This window comes from Nothoprocta perdicaria, unplaced genomic scaffold (assembly GCF_003342845.1).
Source record: "Nothoprocta perdicaria isolate Ctin4 unplaced genomic scaffold, notPer1 scaffold_199, whole genome shotgun sequence".
NCBI lineage: Eukaryota > Metazoa > Chordata > Aves > Tinamiformes > Tinamidae > Nothoprocta > Nothoprocta perdicaria.
The window spans coordinates 137149-158547 of NW_020455193.1; the positions used below are offsets into that span (position 1 = coordinate 137149).

Here is a 21399-nt window from a genome sequence, read left to right on the forward strand (position 1 = left end):
AATTTTGCTTCCTTTAATCAAAAATTTTAATCAATTAAGTGAACTGGATTCTGCCAGAATCTCAAGTAAGCAATAATTCGTTTGCTTCTGCATCTGACTTACTTGCTATAATAGTCAGTAAAGAAACAGGATGATAAGCTCATGAGCTGAGGTTGCTTGCCATTTCTACTGCTTAATACATGAAAAATTAGTGCATTAGGAAGGATTTGAGTATCAAGGAGCCGACAGTAGACCTTTCACTGCTTCATCAGGCTAGAATTTTACTGCCTAAGGAGTATCGTTTACCAGCACAAATAGCTCTACATATTCTGTTTTTTTTTTTTTTTTTTTTTTTTTTTTTTTTAATACACAACCTAAAAAGAATAAGGGTATCATTTCTATCATTTCTAATTATATTCTACTATAAAAGATCATACAGATCTTGATTTGTAGATGAATGTACATAGGAGTCTTTAGAAATATTTCTACTGTTTATGTTTATGAGGACTGAATTTTACAAGTTCCTCTAAAATTGTCATTGTTTCAATTGGTTCAATAGGAATCACTTCACAGAAAGTGGTAATAGCAGGAAAAAAATGCTGATCTAGCTGTATGCCAGTAAATAAAAATTACACCCTGTTTAGAGTGATCTTTATCTTCTCGTATATAATCTTGTTTTTCAAGATAGTTGTGGAATTAATGACACTAGGTATTTCTTAAATGAAAGTGTTTCTTTAAAAATAAATGGAACAAAGAGTTTCTCCTTGTGTAATCTGTCTTTTCCTTTGAATGTTCATGTTTGTGTGTGTGTGTGTGTGTGTGTGTGTGTGTGTGGTTTGGTTTAGATAAAAAGCTTGAACACAAGAGGGGTGTTCAATTATCTTGTATTTGTTCTATTTTTGGTCAAAAATGTTTTGATCCTTTAAATGCCGATTAGTATCAACCTTAGCAGATTCATAAAACAAATGTTGTCTATTTTGTGTGTAAATTGTAAGATGAATCTTCTTTTTGCAGTCAAGACTTGTGGATCCAGTCTTCAGGGTCCTGGAGGCACTTTCACATCACCAAATTTTCCATTTCAGTATGACAGCAATGCTCAGTGTGTGTGGGTCATCACTGCTATCAATACTAATAAGGTAAGTTAAACATTTTGGTTTTGCTTTGAAAAACACAAAAGCTTACATAGAGTGCGTGTAACTTTTACACATTTATACTAGTTTTTATAGCTCAATAGCTAATTGTTATTTAAATGATTTATTTACATAGTGCAACTGCTTTTTGTACTGCATTGTAGACATCTCTATGAAATAACCAATACTRTACAATTTCATTTGAGTGTATTTTGATTTGTGTATGTCAAGTAGATATCAGTATGCTTTTATGTGATTCCCTAAATTGATTCCTGGAAGAAAATACTTGATGGCATGAAATAAAGTCATGACTCTGGTTCTAGTATGTATAATCAGTAGGGATGCACTGTGACTAAGACCAATTTGAACCTGACAGTTTAAAAAGCAGAAAGTTACAGAACCTGGTGAAAGTCTAATTCAATTTCAGAAACCATTTGGTGACACTGCTCCGTTTCTGTATGAAGCCTTATAAAGTCGTTGTGGAAAAATTTGTCTCCAAATTATGGATCATTTAAAATGTATCAGGAGATCTTGGAAAGGGATACAAAAGAGTTTGTTAAGCTTGTTGTTCTTATTCTTAAAACTCTTCAGAGATCCAGCTACCTCACCTGTACAAATTCTAGTACAAAGTTTTTTTTTTTTTTTTTTGTCAGAGGTCCTTCCTGGGATAGTTGAACAAAAAAGTTAAATAATCAAAGTATTTCTGTATTTCATTTTTGTTTTATTAGAAATTATTCTGAAACTGTAAATACTATAGTAAAAACATATTAGAATAGCACAAAGATGGTTCTAGGCCCTGAGTGATAAAAATATGTAAGCATACACGCTGTTTTAAACTTCTGGGTTATCCTGAACTCACAGAATCACAGAATCACAGAATGCTTAAGGTTGGACGGAATCTCTAGAGATCATCTAGTCCAATCCTCCTGCTCCAGCAGGGACACCCAGAGCGTGGAGCACAGGGTGGCATCGAGGTGGGTTGGCAGACCTCCAGAGAAGGAGACTCCACAACCTCCATGGGCAGCCTGTTCCATGTCTCTGTCACGTTCACAGTAAAGAAGTTCTTCCTCATATGGAGATGGAACTTCCTGTGTTTCAACTTACACCCATTTAACACATTCAACATTTTATTTGATTAGTATTTAGTATATACCTCTATGTTTTCTCATGCGCCTAAATGTCAAGAAAGGATTCTAGATATAATTAAAGTTAAAAATACATCAAGAATGGCTCACATAAATATGAGTTTTTCAGGAAGGCTATAATCAAGACTATTTGCTGAAGTATGGTCAGCACCAAATTGTGTCTGGAACAAAAATGTAAAGAAAAAAATCAAGATATTGGTAACAATATAATCTCTATTTCAAAATATGATTTGTTAGAGATTATTTCTACATTTCTGTGATACACTACTAAAGGCACTAGACCAAAAAAATCTTTGATTCATTTCAGGGAAATTGGTGCAAGAAGTCTTTCGGTTTCTGTCTGACTTGTTTATAATTTTTTTTTTTTTTTTTTTTTTGACAATGCTGAAATTATCCTTTTCATGCTCTTGGTCAGACAGAATTATATCTCTTTGATATTGCAGTGAAAATCTGACTCAAAGATACAGAATTTCTGAAATAATGGATAGAAAAATGTTGTGTTTGTTGGGCTATCAGTATAAAATATGGCTACCACTGATTAGAACAGCTCAGACTAAAGAAACTGGAGTTCTTAAAAGTTCTTAAAAAAAAAAAAAAAGGAAAATTAAGATGATATCATTTTTATAGTTCTATCAACTTCTTTCTAGCATATAGTGAAGAATCTGCATGTATAAATTTTTTACTGACATAATCATCAGTTTAATGTGTTCAGTTTAGATTCCTGCTGACTTTGCCTTACTCTCTTGAACAAAATTGTGCTTGCCTTGCATGACTACTAAAAATATACTACTTTTTATATTTGGGATCTTTTCCAGTCTTAAATCAAGCCAATGATATAATGAAGATTAATCATTAATATTTATTTATAATTACTATAACAAATAATGTCATGGTGCTTATTATAAAACAGCAATCTTTGCATTTTATATCCAAACCATAAGAACCATAAGAGCTTATTGAACTTTAAACCTTTCAGAACTTTTTCTGTTGCATCATTTGCAATTATGTAGTTTGAAAAGAGAATATTCTCAAGCAATAGATGAAAAAGAACCTGAGTGTAAATTCAGCTGCTGTAAACAGATGTTGTTCCCGCTGTCTTTGTGTCTATGCCAGGACTGAATCTGGTCAGATTTCTATTCTGACTGGATTCAGCATTATCAGTTTGCTATCAATACAGACAAAAAAGACCTTGGTCCCAGTCAGCCATCTGTCTCCTCAGCTTTTCACTAAGTCACTGCAATCCAGTTTTCTTGTGTCTCTCTCTGTTAAACAACCATACCAATTATTCCCAATTTGTGTTAACAGTGGATTAATACTATGCTTTTGCTATCCAGAGAGAAATGCAGGTCCATTCTTGGAGATGGAGGAAAGGATATGAAGCCTCTGAGGATAGCATGAAATGAAGCCTCTGAGGATAGCATGAAATTTCTTTCAGGTTGCATTGTCATGTTTTGGTATCTCTTTCTACAGAAAAGCAATTTCTCAATAAATTATATTTCTCTTTTAATAGAAATGTTGGAGTTAATTGATCCCCTGGAAAATATTTTAAACATGTCCAGAGAGGACAATGATTTTTGCATGGTTACCCATAAGGTATCCATAATTTAAAATGTTTGTGTTCTTTTCTTCTTCTTTCTCTACCTCATGATGTTATTCTCCATTGTGCCGCACCCACTCCTTCCCTTCTTACTTCCTCTTTTAACTTTTTGGTTTCTGTGTCTTTTAGGCCACACTAAGGAGTATGTGAAACAAATTCAGCAAAACCTGAATGCTCATATTTAATTTCTTAAGAGTTGTGTTATCTCATCAGCGATGGCAAAACTGCCAGTGAGGCCTTTTGTGAACTTGCTGTCAATTATAAATTCAGTTGTCACTCATATTTATTTATATGAACAGTATAAAGCTCAAGCAGGTCATATTAGGGTTAGGCCAGGTTAGGGTTAGAAACAGCCATTTAGGGTTAGGGTTAGGTTAGGGTTAACCTCTCATGAGGTCTGTTTTGCTCAGGCCTGTCAGAAGAGTGTTTAGAACTCATTCTACAAGCAGATATCTCAAGCCTGTTGCACAAGCAAGCTACAACTTTTTAAGACATCCAGGAATATGGCCCAGAGACTTTCATGGGAAGATTCCAGTGTAAACAGCTACTGATATGTTTTAGTAGTTTTTGTCTGTGGAATTTTTGGCACAGAGACTTGCCACTTTTCTCCATACTTAGGTTCACTTGTTTGTTCTTGTGAATGATAATTTTGTAGTAAATTTTTCTTCTCAATCAATATATGCCTTTTTCTGACATCTTATTGAGAAGCAGAACCACATGTAGTTTTAATACAGCTTAGTGTCTGTAGTCTCTGAGGTGGCTTCTTTAAATTCTATTAATTCCATTTTCCTTGTGAACTGAAGGTGATGCTTGCAGGATCATCCCTTGAGACTGAAGTTGCTAACCCTACTCCCATCCTTGTCCTCCCTTCAGGATGTCTACCTTATCTTTTATGTTAAATTGACATCAGTCAATGACATCTTTGTTTTCTTCTCTCAGAAATACAGGAAAGGGCAGATCTTTCATGCTGAGTGCAGGGACATCTGTTTTAACTACTTGCCTAATGGGAAAATGGAAGCAGGAACAAGTCAAGCTGAATTCTTCACACCCTTCCTATGACTGGATCCTTCTGATCTTCAAGAACTTTTAGTTTTCCTCTGACAAAAAAAACTTACTTTTGCGAGGGAGAAATAAGATGCTCAGATTTTTTTTTTTTTTTTAATATATATATTTGATATGATTTTGCTGTCTAGATCTCCTACCTTTTGTTTACAATGGACTTCACTAATCATAATTTTCTGGTCTAGAGTACAATCTTGACAGTGTATCTGCCATTTTTTATGTTTTTAAGTATTTGTGACAAAAAGGCTCAAAAAGTGCATAATGATTTTCTAACAAATTTACTTGGAGAATGGACTGATGGATTTTACTATGAAAATAGCTTTTGAAGTGCAGGAAATAATACTGAGACATGGAACATAATATATTTAAAACAATTTATATAAAACTGACTCTACTATATGGTTCTTAATGAGATGCAGCTCTTTTTTCAAAAATTTATTTGTTTATTTAAAGGAGGTTACTAATGGAACACATACATTTTATCTTCTTTATAACATCAAAAGCTTATCTGGATCACTACAAAAAATCATCTTCAATCTAGATCTTCACATCTGTTTTAACATCTAATAATATAATTTATTGTCTGTTTTGGCCTATTTTGTTTTATTTTGTTTTATTTTATTTTATTTTATTTTATTTTATTTTATTTTATTTTATTTTATTTTATTTTATTTTATTTTTAATTATTGCTGCTGAAAAGACTGAAAGCTTTGTGAATTTTTCCTCACAATATAGAGCTCTTTTTCTTTTTTTCAGATTTATATGCTGCAGCATCCTTCTCTCCTCAGGAAGCCTTTTGAGATATATGACTCTAACACTTATTATTTACATTTAATTATATTTCTTTTTATTAACTCATGTAGTTAAATGGTCTAAACCTTTAACTTAGAGAGGTGAGTGTACCTTTCAATTCTGTGGCAAAAAAAAATAATGAGCAAACATTAGAAAGTCAGACACAAATGACTAAAATTATTAGTGCAATGTTCTATGTAAAATAAGGTATATAGTGTTAATAGGGAAATTGTGATAATGGAAACAATCTTTAAATAGTTTTCTATGGCTATATAATCATTTCAAAATTAAGATGTGGAATTATATGCTATAAAAATAGAGAAAATTTCTATTCTTTGATTCAAAATTATGAGTGAAAATAACTGATACACTCTATATGACCCTATATATGTAACTGAGTTAAGCTGACAAACTTACTGCAAGTTAAAGCGTGGGACGTTGGCACAAATAAGTAAAGGATAAGCCTGAGTGCCTTAAGATTGATGGTTTTTTATCAGATAGACATACTATTAAATGCTCGGTATCACAACATTTAAAATAAAATAAAAATCAGTGAGCAACTGCATGTCAAAATCTTCCTGGAAAATCCTCTAATTAAGAGAAAGTACAAACCCCTCTACCATGAGGGACATCATGGTATAACCCCTCTACCATGAACATCCTTATGAAAGAGTCAGAATGTTCATATCTCATATTACTGCTTAAACTTACATTAATCTAGGAATGACATTCATCTATAGATTTCTCAAAGTAGCATGGAGAGACCTTTTTTTTCTAAGATATAGTAAGTGTAGACAAAATTTGAGTTACAGAAGATAAAATAGGTTTGGATTTTGGGGATTTTGGAATATTAATGGTTGACTGATCAGCTGAAAGTGTAGGCCATATTCAAATGATGTTACTGAGAAAAAAAAAAAATCTGAACATATGACAGCCTTATTCATAGCTGTCATATATGTGAGGAAAATTTATGTCCAAAAGAGACATATGTTGTGAGATAAAATGCCTTGGGTTTGAGTAGTGAYTTGACTGGAATTTAGCAGTATCTAACTCTCTAATATACATTTTCTTTTGTTATATGTTAACTCATTGAAAGTATTTCAAAACCGTTTTCTCTATTGTGTTTATAGCCAACCTATATTTTAAAGAAGAGAAATGCTTTAAGTAGATCAATCTTGTCTGACATGAGTTAACAACAGGTTAAGTGATACAGTCAGTAGACTTTGTGTATTAGAAACTCTCTGCAGTTAATGAAGACATATTGGTATCACTAGAATTTCAAATCCTAATTTACTGATTAATTATTTATCCTAAGAGGTATGCTCAGAATAAGCAAGATAAAATTCTTTCTCAAGTAGCTTATCTTTTCAGAAAAGCACTAGCTGTGAAGGCAGTGTAAGTTAAAAACTTTTGACTGGAGATTTAGTAGTTAGATTACTAACTTTTACTAATATTAATATTATATAAAAGTATACCTCAGTTTTATAATGAATGATGGATTCAATATAGTCTCCTACCGAAATTATTCTTCCATAATCAAATATATTAATAACATAATTATTTTGACAGAGAGAACTGTGTTTCTATGGAAAATTATGGAGGTAAAGCCTATCAATCACATGACAGGATTTCATTAGTTTTTATAATCTGATACAAATGCACATCATTTACTGACTGGGAAGTCGTCAGTCATCCTCAGCAGAAAAGCAATTAACCATCCTGAGGGCATATAAGGACTATAGATATGTTTTCTTTTATCTTCCACCAATGAAAACAGCAGCCAGATAATTCCTTTTGATTGATGAACAAAGAGCAGGCATGAAATTTTCAGCAGTTTAAAGGATTTTTTTTTTTTTCTACAATAGAGATAGAAACTGATAGAAATAGATATCTTGTAGATAAGTGTCACTGGAGTGGACTTCTCACTATTACTAGTATGTTTGGACTGCTCATATGGTCTTGTTTTTTCAAATGTAAGATAATGTGGTTGTTGCAGAAATTAATTTCCTTGTAGATCAGCAATAGATTCTGGTATTAAGGAGGTGACAGGAATTTCCAAGGTCAACCTTTCCTTATCTAATTTTCTTATTGTCTGTTAGGTACAGATGTCATTCCTCCATCACCTTAAATCTCAGTTACTAATCAGTCGCTTTATCTATTACCTGGATCAAAAATTCTGTCTTCTTCTCTAGTGGCTGAAGAAAAATGTGTGAAAATAAGTTACATGTTTTTAACATTAAGTAGTAAGTTTGTAGAGGCATAATGTAGCAGCATATGGAAAGGTTACAATATCTGATGTGAGAAAATATGTCCATAGTGTTTATAGTTCAGAGTCAAGTGTCTGAACATAAATGATGAGTTGAGGATATTCATAGCTCAGGTATAGAAGACTTGGATACACATATTTTCATTTTAACAGTGGAGAGACCTTTGAGCTATATACAAGCATACAACTGTCAATTGCATTTGATCTGTGTACAACTATGCTGTGAGAATACTTGTGATACACAGTCATCCATGGACTCCTACATATATGTTCAAAAGGTGCAAGCTAGTAGACAAATTTATATTGTGGGGAAAAACAGGCCGAACACACATACTGACAAACAGTATTATTTTGATTATTTGACATTATTTTGATAATTTTSATATTATTTTGATTATTTTGACAAACTTGCTTAATTATTTATTTGCATTTCTGTATTTCTCAAAATGCTATAGAATCATTAAGATTGGAAAGGACCTTTAGAGATCACCTAGTCCAAACCCCCTGCACACACAGGGTCATCATCTTCATAGCCCTGCGCTGGACTCTCTCCAGTAGATCCATGTCCCTTTTGTAGAGCCCAGATGTGGACATAGGACTCCAGATGTGGTCTCACCAAAGCTGAGTAGAGGGTGATGATCACCTCCCTCGACCTGCTGGAGACACCCTTTTTAATGCACTCTAGGATCCCATTGGCCTTCTTGGCCATGAGAACACACTGCTGCCTGACCAGAACACACTGGTCAACTTTTCATCCACCATGATACCCAGGACCCTCTCTGCTGAGCTGCTCTCCAGAATGTCCTTTCCCAGCCTGTACTGGTATCTGCGGTTATTCCTCCCCAAATGCAGGACCTTGCGCTTGCCCTTATTCAATTTCAATGGAGGTTTCTCTCCATTCACTTGTCCAGTCTGTCCAGATCCTTTTGAATGGCTGCGCAGCCCTCTAGGGTATCAACTACTCATCCCAGTTTGATATCATCAGCCAAGTTGCTGACAGGRCACTCTGTCCCTTCATTCCAGTCATTGATGAATAAATTGAACAGAACTGGACTGCGGACTGACCCCCAGGGGACACTGCTAAATACAGGCCTCCAACTGGACTCAGGGCCACTGATCACCATCCTCTGAGCTCTACCATGCAGCCAGGTCTCAATCCCCCTCACCATCCACTCATCTATCCCACTATCTGAACTTGTCCAGGAGGATGCTGTGAGGGACGATATCTAAAGCCTTGCAAAAGTCCAGGTAGATGACATCTATCGTTCTGCCTTCTTCGACCCAGGCAGTCATTCCATCACAGAAAGCTATCAGGTTAGTCAAGCATGATTTCCCCTTAGTGAATCCATGCTGGCTACTCCTGAGCAGCTTCTAATCCTCTACGTGCTTAGAGACAACAGCTATGATGTTGTTCTATCACTTTTCCAGGGATAGAGGTGAGGCTCACTGGTCTGTAGTCGCCTGGGTCCTCCTTCTTGCCATTTTTGAAGATTGCTATGACATTGACTTTCCTCCAGTCCTCCGATACCTCCTCTGTTCTCCAGGACCTTTCAAAGATGATGGAGAATGGCTCAGCAATAACATATGCCAGCTCACACAGGAGTGTTGGGTGCATCCCATCAGGGCCAATGGATTTGTGGTTATCAAGTTATTTAAGTGCTCTCTAACCGATTCTTCCTCTACCCAGGGCAAGTCTTCCTCTCTCCAGACTTCTTCTCTTGTCTCTAGGGTCTGAGATTCCAAAGGGCTGCCCTTGGTAAACATTGAAGCAAAGTCTTTTGTAGCCAGGGTACCCACTCCATTCAACAGCAGACTCACATTTTCCCTGATCTTTCTTTTGCTACTGATATATTTGAAGAAGCTCTTCTTGTTATCTTTAACATCCCTTGCCAGATTATACTGACAGTTTACCTCACCTGTATAATTCTTTATTTTTATTTATGTTTGTTTGCTTTGTAGGCAGTGGTATTTAAAAGAGGATTTCTGTTTTGTAGAATATTTTGTATCCAAGTTACAGAGAATCATTAAATGCTGAGGCTGTACTTTTGAAATTAATTAATGTTGGAAGCTCTTATTATAAATGCAAAACAATTTAACAAAGGTTAAAATTTTATGCAAATCRAAAACTATAGCATGCACATCAATTTTTTTTTATTATTTTAATGAGTTGTCTTGCTATTGTAAAGTTTCAAGCAATATTTATTTTAGGGGTGGGTGGGAAGGTACTTTACATTTGTTTTCATATGTTTTCCAAAAGCAATAATTCTGAGTGATATTTCTAAATAATTGATTGTAGAATTAGTCTGTGATGCTGAGAGCATAATTCATTTCCTATCTGTAGGGTTAAAATTATTGACAATCATTGACATGATTCTCTCGTATATCTCACACCTTAATGTGTCATTTCATCTTTTTATATATATATATCTCCAATTTTCTAAGTTTTCTCTCTTTTATTGTTCTCTCTATATAAAATAAATGTTCAATAGTTGGTGTAAGAGTTAGTTAATGTAGTATTTTTGCTACAGATCTGCTACCTGGATATTTTGAATCATATTTTTGAATGTGTAATGTGTCATTAGTTTGCATTATTGGCAGAACTGCTCTTCACTGTTCATATTCATCTCATATCCTTACCTTTTGGATTTTTTATTTATCTGAGGAAAATAGCTTCATAACATTTTTTAAGAAACATCTTCATAGTTATTTTACTAGTAAAATGTCAAATTTTATGGAATAAAAACATAACTATATATCAAAAAATATTTTTAAATTACATTTGCATTGGAAGCTTTAGGTTAACAGATGCACATATGGTAATACACACAACTTTAAATCTTTACACTTCTACTTCAGAAGCAGTTTTAAAACACATATTTTTTTTTTTATTTTTTTCTGTTAAGCATCATTCTTTTCACTATCTAGTTCTTAGTGCATTTTGAACTTTTAAGAAGTGGAGTATATCACCTRGAATCCTACTTCCTATGTAAAATTTTGGTATTTTGGGGAGCTATTTCCACCAAGAACTAGACATTCAATCAAYAATCATCTGGAATAGAGATCAAAATATATCACCACAATTTTGGATAACTTTTTTTTTCTTGTTGGTTTTATAGATTGGATAGCAATAGTTAGTGTTCCTAGTTTGTTTGTGCTTCTAGGTTTATAACCAGCAGAAGCATACTAGGTTTAAGACAGAATATGGCCTTTCTTGCTAAAATTTAATTTATTTTTGTGAATGTGGACTGCAAGTATTCATGTGACATGAGAGCAGTAACAGCTGTACCTTGAAAAAAAGTGAATATCCTGGAAGAATCTATTTATGCAAAATGAAATGCAACATWTGATTAGTCTATGCCCTCTGCTAAATTGTGGATACATCATAAAAGCTACTATAAAGGTCCAAAATTTCAGGGACTACTTAATATCTGCCTTTGAAATAAATTTAAAAAAAAAAAAAGATTGCAGTTCTCAAGGCATACTGATACACAGTCTATCATCACCAGTTAATTTATATTTTTAAATGAAATTAAAATGAAATAAAACTGTTGTCTTATTTGGATTTCCACATATTTGAAAATTCCTTCTTGAGGCTGCTTTTCAAAACTCACATCATCCTCCTGCCTAGAATCTCACATAATAAGCAAATCTTTTGTGAAATATTTATTTACAGTACTGCCTTGTAAAAATATATAACCACTCCTTTTTTTTTTTTTTTTTTTTTTTTACATGGGGTTTAAATACAATAAGTACATGAATATGTTTTGATATATACATGCTCTAGGTGTCCCTGCTTGAGCGGGAGGGTTGGGCTACATATCTCTAGAGGTCCATTCCAACCTTGAACATTCTGTGATTCTATGATATCGTTTTGGTATATACTTTCTTTGTACTTTCTTTGAACCTTAAACAGATATTCATACCAAACATGTATGAATCAATAAAAAGCATTGGATCATATTTATAGTAATGATATATATTTTGCTCTTGAAAACTGAGGAAAAAACATGAACTGGCTTTGCACAGAATTTATTCCTAAAGAATATCAATTCATATGTCTCCGATTATTGCACATTTAGTAACCAGATCAATTGCACAGCTCTTGATCAGGTTTTAAATGTATAGAACATAGRAAAAAACAGCACATATTTCCCTTTAGCCTTTATTTATTCTGAAAAACAACAGAATATTATTACTTTGAGATTTTACTGTCATGTTRAACTAAATTGAATATTCCTATTATCGTTAGTCTTTCATTTACAGTTCTCTTTCTCAAAACACACAAAACTTTCTGACTCACCTGCCAAGAATTCTGCTTTGACAAATCATTTATTGTCTTGTCATTTTTGAAGTTACAAACCCATCTTACCTCTGTTTTTATTGTGATAGGATCCAGTACCCTCTAAATGCTGAAGTCATCCCAATGTCTTTTCATTGTTCTGAAAGGAAAAAAATCAATATAACAAGCACAGCTAATGCTAAGCATCTTGGGTTTTGATCAAATTTGATCAAAATAAATCAGACACTGTAAAACAAAAACTGTGAAAATATCTCTTATCAGTGGAAGTACTTGTTTTCTTGCATTCAAGCACATTTGCATAGTTTTTGAGCACATTGGTTTTTTGCACTTGGCATGTCAAAAATAAACAGCAGAGGATAAGTTCCCAGAAAACACAACATAGTTCTTTACAGCTACAACACAGAAATGCTTGTGTACTGCCTATCTAGGTACGAGTTTCCTACCTCTTGATATCAGATGTTGAAAGTTTCCCGTGGTTACTTGTTGCTCTTGATTTGTTTGTGCAAATTCCTTTCATCATGAACTCTACGTTTGAGTCAACAGGCTCCTTTACCAAGTACTGTAAATCAGTGCAGGAGTGGTATGTTAAGCCTTCTCTCTTCTTCTTCTCTCATGCCTTTCTCATATCTTCTCCTTCCTCGGGGGTATGTGCTTATAATAGGATATTGCATTGGGCTACAGAAAAACTTTTAGTTTTTTAAGATATGATTCTTTTTTTCTTATAAAGCCAGATACTTCAGTTACAAAAAAAATAAAATAAATAAAATAAAAAGATTTTTTATTATTTTGGTTGTACTCAATAGAAAATATCTTGGAAAGAATTAATTAAAAAACACTTATTGTTGCACTTAGGAAGTTATATAAAAATAATTATGAGGGTAGGCTATCTTTAATGGAATACAGAATTAGGGTTCAGCAGACAGCTGACAGTTCATTGCATAGTTTTTCTTAACAACTTGGAACTGTTGTTGCTATGGTTATAAATGTCAGTTTTCTGTGCTCTACCACTGGAGTATTGATAACTAAATAATAATAATAACTAATAACTAATAACTATAACATACTTTCAATACTGTAATACTACGTTATATTCTCAGTAACCAAAGTGTGCTTTTGTGGGTAGCAATGGGGGCTGCCAGTGGGGCCTGCTGGTTCCTGGCCACTGGATCCCATCATCCTCCCTGAGGGAACAAGGCCCGAGTGAGTGAAAAGAAAGCCATAAATGACTAAAAATATTTTTTTTCAGAGAACTCATTAAAAATATGTCCCTTTTTCAAAACAGCTATTAGAAGCCCAGTGTAACAAAGTAAATTTCCCAGATATATTATTTATGCAGCAAAATGAAATCTACAGTGTTAAGCATTAGCACTCTCACTCCTGAATTATAGCAATAATTAAAGGCCATTAGTTAGAGGTATAAGAAATAATTGTTATGCACAGGTATTGCATTATCTACATGGAAATTTGAGGAATCTGTGTTATTTTCCAAAAGAAACAGTTAATGTGATTGGTAAATTGGTAGGGGGAAAAAAAAATCCTTTATTTTCTTTTGTAAAAGTATAATTGAATTTTAGTCTAAGTGAAAAATTCATTGTATTCTTAAAATGGAACTGAAATTGCTGTCCATATTCATTATACATGCACACTACAGTTTAGATTGTAAGATATAAAATAGATTAATTTCTGATAACTAAGCTTTTTATTCAGCTTCATAAAATAAAAATACTTCTATCTTTGGTCCAGCTTTATCCTAACTGAGCCAAATTTTAGATGTCTTGAGTAAATTATGATCCTCACCTTCACTGAATTTCCTTGGTGAAGTACAATTATTCAATTACTATTTGCAGACAATTGCATGGCATGAAGTTCAATCAATTAAGTTGCCCTTAAAGGATATCTTACCAAAATGTAGTGAATTTTTTTGTACTGTATTAAACATGAAACAAGTGCGTAAATAAGTGAAACATCACTTCTGAATTTAGCTCAGCAGTGTAATGGCACCTTAAAGTTATTGTAATTGTGTATTTCTTAAATCAGAGCTATTGGTTAATAATTTATTTTAAAATGTTCTACAGCTACATGCACTTATTTCTAACTTGAAATTCTGATTTATTTTTACTGATCGAAAGCTTACTTACAGGGCCATCTCAAAGCAACTTTTCTTCATTTAAAAGTATACATTTACTTTCTTTTTACTAGGTTATTCAGATAAATTTTGAAGAATTTGATCTGGAGATTGGCTATGACACGCTGACAATCGGTGATGGAGGAGAAGTGGGTGATCCTAAAACTGTGCTTCAAGTGTAAGTGTTTTGCATTTACACTCTGTATTACAGAGTATCATTCATGTGATTGTTTGGTGACAGGCCATAAGGACAAAAAAGAGATAATTCCTAACAAAAACTAATCTTACCAAGCTTCTGAAATTTCTTAACACTGGCAGGTTAGATACATTATTTTATTATGAAATTACTGATTTAATATCAGAAAGAGAGGGATTGGACAGCAAAAGGGAAAAAAGATAAACTGACATACTTTTAAAGAGATATATTCAATCTCTATGTTCATGCGTACACATGTAAACTTGTAGAGCCGCTTGCTTTGCAAGCAGTTTGTCATTTACATAGTTATCAGGAAGCTTACACCAGAGCAAGCTTGTTTTGAAAAAAGATGTACTGTAAGGCTTGACCTTTATGTGCTTATTGACTGTGGTAGATAGGCCCAGAAAACAAGCTAGTATGGTGAAGAAATGATTACAAAGAAAATCTGAGTAGGACCAATATAGTAAACCACTCTGTTTGGATTTGGCTTCTTTAAAGGTGTTAATATTAAAAAAAATGCATATAAATATACCTAGAAATGTCTGACATATTGGGAAAAAATATGCAATTACCATGTTAAGCCTATTATAAACTTAATGAAATTCTGTATCATTTTATTTTAACGAGGAGTTACAATTGTCATAAGATTCAGTTAAGTGTTAATACGTATGATAAGATGTAAAGAACTGATCTATAAAGAAGTAGGCAAGTATTTTTTTTCCCAAAAATCACACAGAAGGCGGAATATAATTTAATTTTGTTAAAAACTTGTAAATATTTTCTCCTCTGAGCTATGCAAATGCTGTCTGGGATATCAAGTATCTCAAATACATAATCTATTTTATGATATAGTTTTGGATCATACATTTTAAAATAATTATCTTTTCTCCAGCAAATTGATAATTGTTTTGAATGTGACTGCTTTATTGYATATCATGTTAAAATGATTATTTATCTTTCAGTTTATCAAAATTAATCAGGAATCTTACCCAAACATTTATTCTCTTAGCATTACTGGGCACTGCTGGATAGGAAAGTTCAGAACACAAACCTGAATTTAAGCAGCATTTAGATAGAATTATGCTTCCTAAATCCAGCTCATAGTCTTGATAATTCCTGCTCTGCTGGTGCTAGGCATGGAAGTAGATAAACTCCAAAAACATTTCAATATTTGTAATTAAATTTCGCTAGGTGCTTAGATATACTTGCACCCAGGAACATGAGCAGTTGCTTAAGCCTAGTGAGCTCAGCACCTAATGGCCTGTTCAGAAAGTAGTTGTTGGACAAGGTGGCAGATATGAAGCTGTTCTTAGTGCTTGCCCATGTAACGAAAAGTTTCACAAGAAAACTTGGCAGGCAGAAGGTTTAATACTAAGGGCTAAAGATGAAAAAGGAGGAAGAAATAATGGTTCCTTCTTCCTACAACAGAGGCATCACTTTTTCAGGATGTTGGGAAATGTGGTTTCGGGAGTTTGTCCAGACAGTTGTTGCAGGTGGCTCTTCATTTGGGTGCACCTTGACACTGGCTGTAACACATTTGGAAGATCCAGTCAGCAAGCCTTACACTTTTGGTATGACTGTTATAATGGGTATGCATGTGGATGCACTCCATCTTCCATATTGCGGATCATTGTTAGCAAAAGGAAAGGAGAGTGTCCCACACTTCTAAATTTCCTCTAAGCCACTCTTGGGTGATCTGTCTCAGCAGAAATCTATCTCACTACTCTGGGAGAGAAGTAGTTTTGGAGCCCTTGTGGAAGGGTTGGAATTTGAAAACACCCTGCTGAGTGATATAACTGATAAGCTGTTTAATAAAAGAAATAAATAWATATATATATAAAAATGAGGCCTCCTAATCATTATCTATCCATCTTTACAGTGCTTGCTGCAGTTTTTTTTAAAGAGAGGTATAAGAACTTACCTCCAGGATAGGAATCTAGGCAATGTTGTTGTGAAATGTTGCAGTTTGAAAGCTGCAGGGAGTGCAACAGAAATTGGCCGCGGGGTCTTCACTCCGCTCCATCCTCTGCTACTCCCCTTTGCAGCTGTGAGGAGGGCAGATTGTGTTGCCCAGGCAACTGTGAAGGAGCAGAGTCCGTGCGTATCAGCCATCCTGGAAGTGGCAACTGTGTCTCACCCCAAGCAAGCTTCTGCAATGCCAAAACTTCTGTTAGGCCCTAGTTTTCCAAACAATTCCTCCACAAATGTATATGGAGCAGAATAAGTCTCAAATCCCATAAGAAAAGACAGGATAATTCACCCTCAGTTTCACTCTATTATCTTAAGTAGCCTTTTCTGGATCTTAGTGATTTATAGCCCAAAAGTCTTCCCACATATATCAAAGGCAGACCTAAAAAACTTAAATCAGCATTTTGCAGGATTCTTCACAGGTCATGCAGATGCCGAAATTGCAGATAACTCATGTCCTTTCACAATGGGAGATGGAGGGCAAAAAATACGGTCTCTGAAAACTACCTAGAAAAAAAAAAATAAATTGCAAACATGTATTTATAACTGATTTAACAAAGCAGAAATGATGAACATTTCTATCCTATACATCATAGGAATTGTTCTCTGTGACATTACTTAGAGATTGATATTCCCAGTGGCCGTGACCAAAATCTACTCTCTCACCAGTGACAGTTACAGAGCTCTGTTGGCCATTACCAGAGTGTTGTTTCTAATGGAGGGACAGGCTRTTAATCTATTAATTTGGCAAAGCCTTAAATCACTGAAGACACTTCCCTTAGAACTGGAAAGAGCAGTTAGTGCATTATTTTATTTTGGCCAGGCGGTTACTTGTTCAGTTCTGGCAACAGTTGCTGTAGTAGCTCCATCTGTGAGCGCAGATGTGAGAAATTGCATTGAATTTTTCCCACAGAAAATTATTTTATACAGCAACAAGCTAAAAAAGACGAGAGGGGAGATCTAAATTTAACTGCAAAATATATTTTAAATGGACTATTTAAAGTTTCAACTTGTTATAAAGAATGATTACAACTGGTGAAGAAAAAACAACCCTATTTTTACATAATCTTGTGCTTGTGATCCTAACTTCAGCAGGATGGGAATGTGTTGTTACTTTCCATCATTCCGTTGATAAAAGAACCAACAAACTCTTACCAAATCTGAGATAAAGCTTTCTTGTTTTTTGAAGAAAAAGAGAAGAATGTAACTTGTAAAACTGCAGGTTTCAGAATGCTTTGTTTCTATTGTCATAATATTTAAGAATCATTCAGCAAACCAAATGAACATGTAGTATTGCACTGACTTTCAAATTTTTATATTACGACAAGTAAAAAAAAACAGTGAAATTCATGTGTTTATCTATGGATGGTCTGTATCTCTGGCAATACATTGTAAGGTTTGAAATATAAGTCTTGCAGACACAGAAGTTGCAGAAGTAGTGTCCTACTGGAACAGGAGTTGGAGGACAGTTACATCTATAGCTATACTATACAATTTTGTATCTGAAAAACTAAATTAATTGCAAATTGTTTTCTTTTTTTTAATAATTACTCATTAATTACTCAATGTCTGACAACATTGAAAAGTTTTAAAGTCCTGATATCTGATATTTGTGCTAATGAAGGAATGCCACATACCTTCTTCCACCACTGTAATAGAGGTGATGGGGGGAGACGAAACAGTGTATGAAAAACAGGAGTATTGATAGCCATGTTGTGATTTAAGAAATCTCATCTTAAATATGGGATATCTGCATTCCAAAGTGGGATAGTTACATACCAGAGAAACTCTATACCTGAAGAACTGGTACAGTGCCTTATTATCAGCTCCTGGTGCTGTTTGATGTAGCTGCAAGTATTTGACACATGTACGCAGGATTGCCAGAAAAGATTCATGGTGAGGAGAGACACATGCCTTTCTGGACTACTAACTGAAGGTGAGGTGAGATCCTTCACTATATTCCAAACAGAAGTTGTATTTATGGATTTCTATCAAACCTGTAGCTAGTGGAACTTTGAGAGCTGTATCAATATATAATATTATATAGAATATGTTATTCTTCAACAGTTATTTATATTCTGTCTTAGATCAAACTGCCAAAACCAGAAATGTTCTTATTCGTTAATATTTAAAATATGATTTTTTCCCAGTACTTGTTTGTGATATGGTTGTCTTTTCAGACTATAATTAAAGCTTCCTTCTTGGCTCTTATCACTGTTAAGAAAGCCTAAAGTGCAATGACTTTATACTGATTTTTCTTTCTCTAGGTTAACTGGGAGCTTTGTACCAGATTTAATTGTGAGCATGAGCAATCAGATGTGGTTGCATCTTCAGACAGATGAAAGTGTGGGTTCGATTGGCTTCAAGGTTAACTACAAAGGTAACAACATATAATTGAAAGCAAATTTAACAGTATACCAAATAAAGACAATAATATGAGATGTTCTTTTGCACTAGAAGATGCGTTATTTTCACAGTTTTGTTATTTTTTTTAAAAAAAAGGTAGGAGAATGCAAGATCTTTGAGTTGGAAATAATAGTCAAAATAAGCTTGTTCTCATAAAAGGTCTTACATCCTGTGAAATTGTGTAATTTTTGTATAGTGTCCTTGAAGGAATCAAATCAAAGAAGTTTTTCATTCATTTTTGTTATTTGTTTCATGTTGGAAAATATTACAATGAAATAATTTTGACTATTTAAAGCTGAATGCATAAACATACACTTCTTACATTCCTTTGAAAATTTGTCATGTCTATCACAACAAAATAACAGAAGCCTATTGTTGGAATTTTCTAGGATTTTTGGACCTAGACAAGGAAAATCTTACATTATACTATTGTTCTTTACTGTCATAAGATGTATAAAACAGTTGTTGCTATTTGATGCCTCTAAAAGAAACTCCAAGTTTTATACAGCATGAACATCAGCATCAAGCAGAGAATTAAGAATAAAAATAGATATTGCTTTGTATCATTACAGACTTTTTTTTTTATTTTTTGGATTTAAAATAGATATAGCTTCTTAGTTTCAAGTACTTGAAATACCTATTTTTTAATACGACATTTTCTGCCTGTCCTTGAAACAGACAATAGACTATATCATAATTATTTAGTTAAGTAGAGGGAGAAAATGAAAAAGTCTAGCTAATAACTATGTATGTTAGAAATAGAGTAGATTTTATGTTTTGACATTTATTGATGCTTTCACATAAGCTATTCCTCTTCCCTATCCAAAATTTTAATCAGTCCAAAGGAATTCTCTGGATTCCAAGTGAGTCTTATTTCCAAGTCAAAATAAATAAGATCTAATGCATGATTTGGAGAAGAAAGAGAATCACTGAGSTACATCATGTTGTGAAAGGAATGGAGTGATGGCAAACAAATAGGATAAGGAATAGAGTGTAGTTAGTAGCTCAAAAGAATGAGAAGACCCTGAAAAAAAAGATAGAGGAATGATGAATATTAAGAATTACTGGAAATAAAGCTGAACAGTATGAATTGCTGTTTCTTTCTACCCTTAAGTTCCTTTTGATTGAGTCCATTAAAATTGGTAACGCACTTACACACTTACTTATGCACTTAATACTATTCAGATGATTACATCAGAATAAGACTAAGATTGGAAGAGTTTAATACTTATTAGTGTGATAGTTTTTAAAATTAAGGAATGCCACATTCCTAGCAGTTGTTGAAAGGGGAAGAAATGGTCAGTAGAAAGGCATTAAAAAAACAGAAAGGAGATGAGATGTAATTTTTGAATATAGCAAGCCATGGCTAAAAAGTGGCAGAAAAACTTCTTTTGATCTCAATTTGAAATAATTTGCACAGCTCAAATAGTTGTTTCCTTTATTTACATAACTCTTTTCAGTAAAATAATTTTACCCACAATAATTTTAGTTTGCAGAGGGTAGAGGGTTACTGGCTAGTATCTTACTGTGTGCTGGTATGTTTGGTTTTATTCATGAGTTGTTACACTTTTTCTTAGAAACAATGGTTCTGAAAGAATAAAATTGAAATTGAAAGGTAGGAGACAGAAAGAGTGAATACTTACACAGTGTTATCACCATATAATCAACTATCTGTATGATTGCATATCTCTCTAACTGCTGAGACTGTTTTTATCTCTCTCCCTATAATGATACTTTACATTAACTCACCAAGTAGCATTTGAATGAATCAAGCTTTCAACAATTTTTTTTTTAATTTGTTTTGTCTTATTTATTTATTTATTTATTTATTTATCTGGATTATGGTTTTAGATTTTTATCAGTTGCCTTCGTTTTGATCCCTGAGAGAGTATATTTGTTCATTAGATATAAGAGCATTGGCTAATATTTCCTTCATTAAGATACCTTTATTTGAAATCTTTCAGGACACAACAGTAGGCTCTGAACATAGATGTCTAATTGGATAATTATTTGTATAAAAAGCTGGTTCACAAAGTAAAGATTATTAAATGAGTTTTGGAATGAACTTGAGAATTTCTGAAGAGAAATATGATTTCCAGGAGTCCAAGTAAAAGTTTAAGACTACTTATGTAACAACATGAATTATTACATTGCATGCCCAAGCTGTCTATATTTCTTTTAATAGGATAGGTCAAATTTTATTCCTAGAGCTTGGCTCCTTTTACCTCACAACTCCTGCTATCCATTCCAAGATTCAATGTAACTGTGGCTTCCGATACTGTATTTATTTTTATATATTACATATATAGATCTTGACAGTTTCAACTTACATAAAAGTGGATCTACATTAGCATCTTAGATTAGATCCGGCAGTGTGCTTTTGGAGTGAACCTTCTGATCACCCCAACTCCCCTTGCTTTGGCTGACATCATG

General features: G+C 33.6%; 1 long non-coding RNA gene across 1 annotated transcript; it reads left to right on the top strand.

Moving 5' to 3' along the window:
* Positions 1-997: 997 nt before the first annotated feature.
* Positions 998-18887, top strand: LOC112945743. The gene is made up of 3 exons (XR_003249073.1): positions 998-1115; positions 14471-14574; positions 18828-18887. It is a non-coding gene; the product is annotated as an uncharacterized LOC112945743 (long non-coding RNA).
* The last annotated feature ends 2512 nt before the right edge of the window (positions 18888-21399 follow it).